Below are 6,571 nucleotides of genomic sequence, written 5' to 3'. Positions count from 1 at the left end.
CGGATAAAAAATTGATAACGGTTCAGATAAAAATTACATCGGGTTTCACTATAGGACAATGTGCCACTAAAGTGGCATGGCAACCCTAATTAGGGCACCTTCCCCTCCCTTGGGCTTCAGATTTCAGCCGCCCCACCCCTCTCTCTCTAAAATTCAAAGTTTTAACTTTGCTCTCACTTCTCTCTAAAATCTCTCCTCTTAAACCTCACTGAATCACCAAACTTCCTTCATAAAACTTGTTCCCCTCACTCTTCTCTTCACAATCATACAATTTTTATGGCGTGAATCAAATTTTCGTGTTCATCCTCCCTAAGTCCAGCCACAGTTTTGAAGCTTCAAGAAGCCATGAAGTTGTGTTCTTGAGTCCTCTTGAAGAACACCACTTGTGTGCTTGGTTCTCTTGAGTTTTCGCGTAAGTTTCCTAATTTTTTTCTTGAAAAACCTCATCTTCCTTTCTTGTGTTCTTGAGCTCTAACTCTTGAGCATATTTTTGAAGGTGTATTCTTGTTTAAAGGAGCATTCTTTTTGGAGGAGGTGAAGCTTGGAGCTAAAAGTGTGAGCTTGAAGAAGTAAGCGCTACTTTGTGAAAAGATGACCCAAAAATCCTTCCTCTCCTCACTTTTCATTCTCGGTTTTTCTTTGTGGGTGGGGAAAATATTGTTGAAAATTTAAAAGAAAGGGTTCTTGATGGTTGTTCTTGAGGGTTTTTGAGTTATGAACTAAGAAAGGGTTGGTTTGATGTGTAAATTTGCAACCTAGGGATCCTTGTGAGGATTTCATGTAAAAAGATGAACACGAACCCTATAAGGACACATGAATATTTTGACCCTTCCTTGGAAGACTAGGGTTTGATGACTAAAAAATGTTAAGAAGTTGTTAAGTGAGGAAAAATTCCAAGAGGAACTAAGAAAGACTAACTAAGTGGGTTATCTCTAAGTGAAACCTACTAATCTTGATTAAGGATGGCTAAAAACCCTAATAACCCTAACTAATCAAATCTTCCCTCTTGAGTATAAGATGGATTAGTTTTGTTAAAAATAAGGAAATCATGGATTAGTGGATTAATTAAGTGTAGGGACTAATTAACTAAAGAAATGACAAAGAAACAAGCTTAAAACCCCCTAAACTACACCCCTAAACATTTCGGCCATGTGTAATTAAATTAGGGTCACTATGTTAAAATTAACACTAAGACCTAATTAGGACACTAATCTAGTGGTTAAGTGAGGTGGACTATGCATAATACACTAATTAAATATTAAACCCTAAAATAAAACCTAATTAGGGTTTAAGAGCACTAATCATGCAATTAGTGAACTTGAGGTACCAAGACATAATATGACTAAGTGGGACTTCATAATGAACCTAATTAAGGATAAACCCTAAAATTAAAGTGACCTAGGGTTTCTAACAAAACATAATTAGGGTTTGTTAATTAAACCTAATTAAGGAACTAAATGGTAACTTAAGCTTAGGATGAACTTATGGACACATGACCATGTGAATTAATGAAAGCAAATCCTAGGTTAGGATATGTATAAGGTTCAGCCATATAGGGTATAATTAGGGTTTAGGGTTGAAAATTTAAAGAATGATGGATTAAGGTTTGATTATGTGTATAAGGTTTTAACAAACTTGTAACTTGGAGTAACAAGCAATAATTCTTAGGATTTGGATTAAGGGATCCCACGGTTTTGTGACTTGAACTAAGGGATTTAATGTTGAAGTTTGTATTAATTACTTGTAATACAAGTTAACTCTTCACAATGCACTAAAATACGTAATTATGTAATGATTGATATAGACTTATAATGGGCATATTATTGGCATGTAAGGATGAAATGTGGAATCATTAAGTGATTAAGTATTAATGATGTAAATGATTCCTGCTCTAGGTTTTCCTAGAGGATTTGGCACTTGAGGGTTTGTTGGAGCATATGTAATTTACAGTTGGAGATGGGTTTGTGATAAGCTCAGAGAGGTAGGCTCCTAGTTCTAGTTGCTCATCTCTCTTGTGGCCCCATCATGATGATGGACATTATGATTGTATTGTATGAAAGTATGTGGTATAATGTGTATGTGCATTCATTCATATTCATATAGATGTTATATGATTCTTGATGTTATGATAATGCACCGATGATATATATTATGAGAATCGTGGCCAGTGATCATGGTATGTAGGCTGCCTATGACTTGACTCTAGGAGCTATTTCATATTGAGGTTGTGTTGACTGTCTATGGCTTGACCCTAGAGTCACATAGGTGTAACCGTCTATGGCTTTGATCCTGGGGTTACACAAGGATGATATGATGATGCTATGTTTATGTTGTATTCCTGTATTATATGCTTTATATCTGACTTTTCATGCATGGAGTGGGCTCAGGGGATTAGAAGATCCTCTATGACCCTTGAGCTTACTGAGATGTGTTATCTCACCCTGTTTTGGGACATTATTTCAGGTACCCAGAGTAGTGGAGATGCTTCTAGGGGCAAGGCCCCCCGCCTTAGAGTAGTGAATGGCGATGCTAATTAATTATATTCTGATTATATTTTGTGATGGCATGTATAATTATTAATGATGAACCCTTAGTTCATCATGGTTTTTAGTAGGAATTAGGATCAAATATTGTGATTAAATGATGAAAAAACAAGGTTAATGTCCTAAGATGTCCTCAATTACAAGTTCAAGAGCTTTATTGGAAATTTGTATGATTCTTGTAGGAAAAGCAAGCTTGAAAGGCAACTGGAGAAGGAAGAAGATTCTGGAGCTCAAGAGGAGAAAAATTGCCTAAGTGTTGAGCACTAAAACGTCCACACTGAGCGTTTTAGCGCCCTGCTACAGGAAGAGGCAAAAACTTGCTGGTGATGAGCGCTAAAACGCCCACACAGAGTGTTTTAGCGCGCTGCTGCACTTAGAAGATGGAAAATTGCTGGTCTTGGGCGCTAAAACGTTCTGCAATAAGCGTTTTAGCGCCCTGAAGTGGAAAAATGACTCTGGTCTCCACCGCTAAAACGTCCAAATCAAGGGTTTTAGCGTTGGAGTCAGTTAAAGTCAGTTGAGCATTCACCAAGTTTGAACGCTAAAACGGTCATTCCTTAACGTTTTAGCGTTGGAGTCAGTTAAAAGCAGTTGAGCATACGTAAAGCATGGACGCTAAAACGGGCACTTATGGACGTTTTAGCGCCTACATCAGTTTTCTGTTTTTAATTGTAACACTATAAAAGGAAAAGCCTTCACACTTAGAAAAAAATCTGGATCTGAAGAGATCTGATATATTCTCTCTCTCTCTCTTAAACTTTAGTCTGACTTCTCTCTAAATTCTCTTGTAATAGTTTGGAGATTGAAGACTTTCAACATGAAAATGAAGTTTGATTTTTCTTATCTTGTCTATTCCTTAGTCATGTCTGAGTAGAGTTTTTGTAGTCTGAATGCAATAGAACTCCATGATAATATTATGTTGATCTGATTAATATGATGAAGTATTTTTCATGTGTTGATTTGAGATTTTCTAATTTAATTATTTTTATCAAGGAAGTAGTGTTGAACAGGGATGTTTATATGACTTCTGTATCTGATAATCTCAACATCAGAATTCTAGTACTCAAGGGATTGATGCTAGAGTTCTGATGTAATCTTAAGACTTTAGTATGTCATGCATGTATTAAGAAAGAGATCACCAAGGGATTGGGGTTTCTGATTAATGTATCTATCAGGGTAGTAAGGGATTACATCTTGATGATAAGTAAAAGGTTGATTAACATCACATGGAAAAGAATTCATCATATGATCAGTTTTTACATGAGTTATTATGGAGGAAAGTTGTTTTCTGACTACTTGTTGTTTTATTAATTATTAATCCATATTTATTTTGTGTCAAATTACTTACAATCAATTTTCTGGTGACAAATTATTCATGACTTTTACAAATTCTTATCTGATTCAAATTAATTTTCTATGGTTTATTGGTACTTGAACACAATTCCTCGTGGGAACGATCTTTACTCATCATTTTATTACTTGTACGACTAGTGCACTTGCTAAACGTCCAACAATTAACATGCCTAATTATCTTATGTTGAGATTACATTATGTGTATTTATTTAGGGTCATGATTGTAGTATTGGAGCCTTGGATTATTTACTGATGCTTAGACGTTTTAAAATTAATATAAACTTGATGTATTTATTCAGTTATTTGGGCATAGAGCCTTATTGTTTGAATTGACCATGAGAGGGGATCTTAGTCCATGTGGGACTTGCGAGCTGTCTGTTTAATTATTGTATCTATTAGGTTATTGTATGTGTGGTACCCATGTTCCCTGTTATCCGAAATACAACTGTTATGTTGTCCGTGAGACTCTGTCAGGAATGACACTTGAGGTTATATCCGGATGGTCAACGGCCACTAGTGATGGCCAATGGCTTTAAGTAGTAGACTTAGATGTTAATGTTACGCTAATGCAATATATCAGATGAACGCTTCGAAAATGTTTTAGAAAATATTGTGAAAAAATTTTACTCGTATTTTAATAAGACGCTTTATTATTTTTTTAAATAAAGTCTTCCGCTGTGTATGCTAAATATCATGTATGTAACAACCGGAGTACTACGCGGTGTTACAAATACCAGTCTTATGTTTAGTTGCTTTAGTATTTCTGTTATTATATTTTTCCTTTATATGTTATAGAGTAAATATCCTTTTTGGTCCTCAGCAAATTTCACGACTCCCGTTTTAGTCCCTAGCAAATAAAAAGGCCTATCGTGGTCCCTAAGAAATTCAAAATGTACCTATTTAGTTGAAATCGTGGTCCCTCACAAATTCAAAAAAGACCCATATTAATCACTAAAAGGACTAAAATGGGTCCATTTTGAATTTCTTAGGGCTCATGATGGGCCTTTTTATTTGCTAGGGACTAAAGCGGGCATCGTGAAATTTGCTAAGGACCAAAAAAGGTATTTACTCTATGTTATATAATAATCCTAATTATATGACTTTTTTTTTTATAACAATTATATGACTTTTAAATTAGAGGGTTATGATGAGGACCTTATGGTCATAAATAGAATAAGGATAAAATTCTAAGAATTTTGATATCCATATTGAGGATATTTTACACAGGTGTGTTTTCATCTGTTAATTTTGACTGCTGACGCAGTAGAGTCTGTAGAATAGCTCCAAGTTAGTAAATTAGAGTTAGAGAGCTAATCTAATGATATAAACATTATGAATGGGTTTAGTAAATGATTGATGAAGTTTGATACCCATATTGGGTATTTTCGAAAAGTCACCTCTGCTGGGTATTTTGTACTGCTGTAGAAGCAGCAGGTAGAATCTCGGAACGAGAAAAAGATGAGAAAATGGAAATAAAGACCAATATATGCCTAATAAGTCATAATTAGACCAATAATGTTAAAGTTAAGGAGATTACGAAATCCGGGTATAGTTAAGAACACTGGTAAAGACTATAGTGCAATTAAACAACTGTTAGTGGATCTGTGATCGACTAATCAAATTTTTAAGTTATGAACATGATAATAAGACAAAATTAATGTTAAGTACTTAAAGTTAGAGTCTTGGGGGTTCTTATCATTGTTTTCTAACACATATACTGTATATCTGACTTTACTTTTATATATTTTTCTCTTTATGACTGAATCTAATGTGCATATATATACCCTGTGCTATTGGTTTATGAGTGAAGAGTTTGAAACAGACTCTGACCACTCCATTGAAGTACCTGAGTTTCTCTTTAATCCTGAGGCAGAACGTACACTCCATACGAGAAGAAGGAACCTCAGGGAAGAATTTTCTGAAAACATGGTTGATCACAATAATAACAATGAAGAGGTTCCCCTTGAACAGAACTTCAGAACTTTGGCTGCTCCTTTCAGGAACAGACCAGATAGGGGAATAATCCTTCCCCCTGTAGCACCAAATTTCGAACTAAAACCTATCATGTTCCACATGATTGGGGAAGCAGGGGTCTTCAATGGGCTCCCTGCAGAAGATCCTTACACACACCTCACAACATTCCAAGATATTTGTGATAATTTTAAAGCTGAGGGTGTAACAGAGGAGAGCATGAGAATGAGGTTGTTCCATCACTCCTTGGGCTTAAAAGCTAAAACATGGATGAAAACTCTCACCCCTAGATCAATCCACACATAAGAAGAACTCTATAACAAGTTCATAGAGAGGTTTCTCCCAATGTCTCGACAAGCTGATGTTAGAACTGAAATCTCTAACTTCAGAATGTTTTATGGAGAAAATCTCTATGAAGTATGGGAGAGATACAAGGACATCATAAGAAAATGTCCAAACCATGGGGTAGAGAGTTGGGGAGTGTTACAATCTTTCTATAAGGGACTTGACCATACTTCTCAATCTCACGTAGATTTTGCTGCATGAGGATATTTCTTTACAGGAACACTTGAATCAAGGTACGAAATCATAGAAGGGACTGCTGAAAGATGTCTCCAATGGCCAATAGAGAAAGTGAGCCCAGTGAGGAAGCCAGGCATGCTAGAACTGGATAAACAAACAGCCATGGAAGCCCAGCTGGCATC

General features: G+C 35.8%; 1 non-coding gene across 1 annotated transcript; it reads right to left on the bottom strand.

Annotated features, from left to right (window-relative positions):
* Positions 1–6,227: 6,227 nt before the first annotated feature.
* Positions 6,228–6,334, bottom strand: LOC133294103 (small nucleolar RNA R71). The gene has a single exon (XR_009749147.1). It is a non-coding gene; the product is annotated as a small nucleolar RNA R71 (small nucleolar RNA).
* Between the last annotated feature and the right edge of the window lie 237 nt (positions 6,335–6,571).

Source organism: Gastrolobium bilobum, unplaced genomic scaffold (genome assembly GCF_033153095.1).
Source record: "Gastrolobium bilobum isolate Gb01-03AN ecotype WA unplaced genomic scaffold, APGP_CSIRO_Gbil_v1 utg32655, whole genome shotgun sequence".
NCBI lineage: Eukaryota > Viridiplantae > Streptophyta > Magnoliopsida > Fabales > Fabaceae > Gastrolobium > Gastrolobium bilobum.
This window is presented reverse-complemented; position numbering and strand designations above follow the sequence as displayed.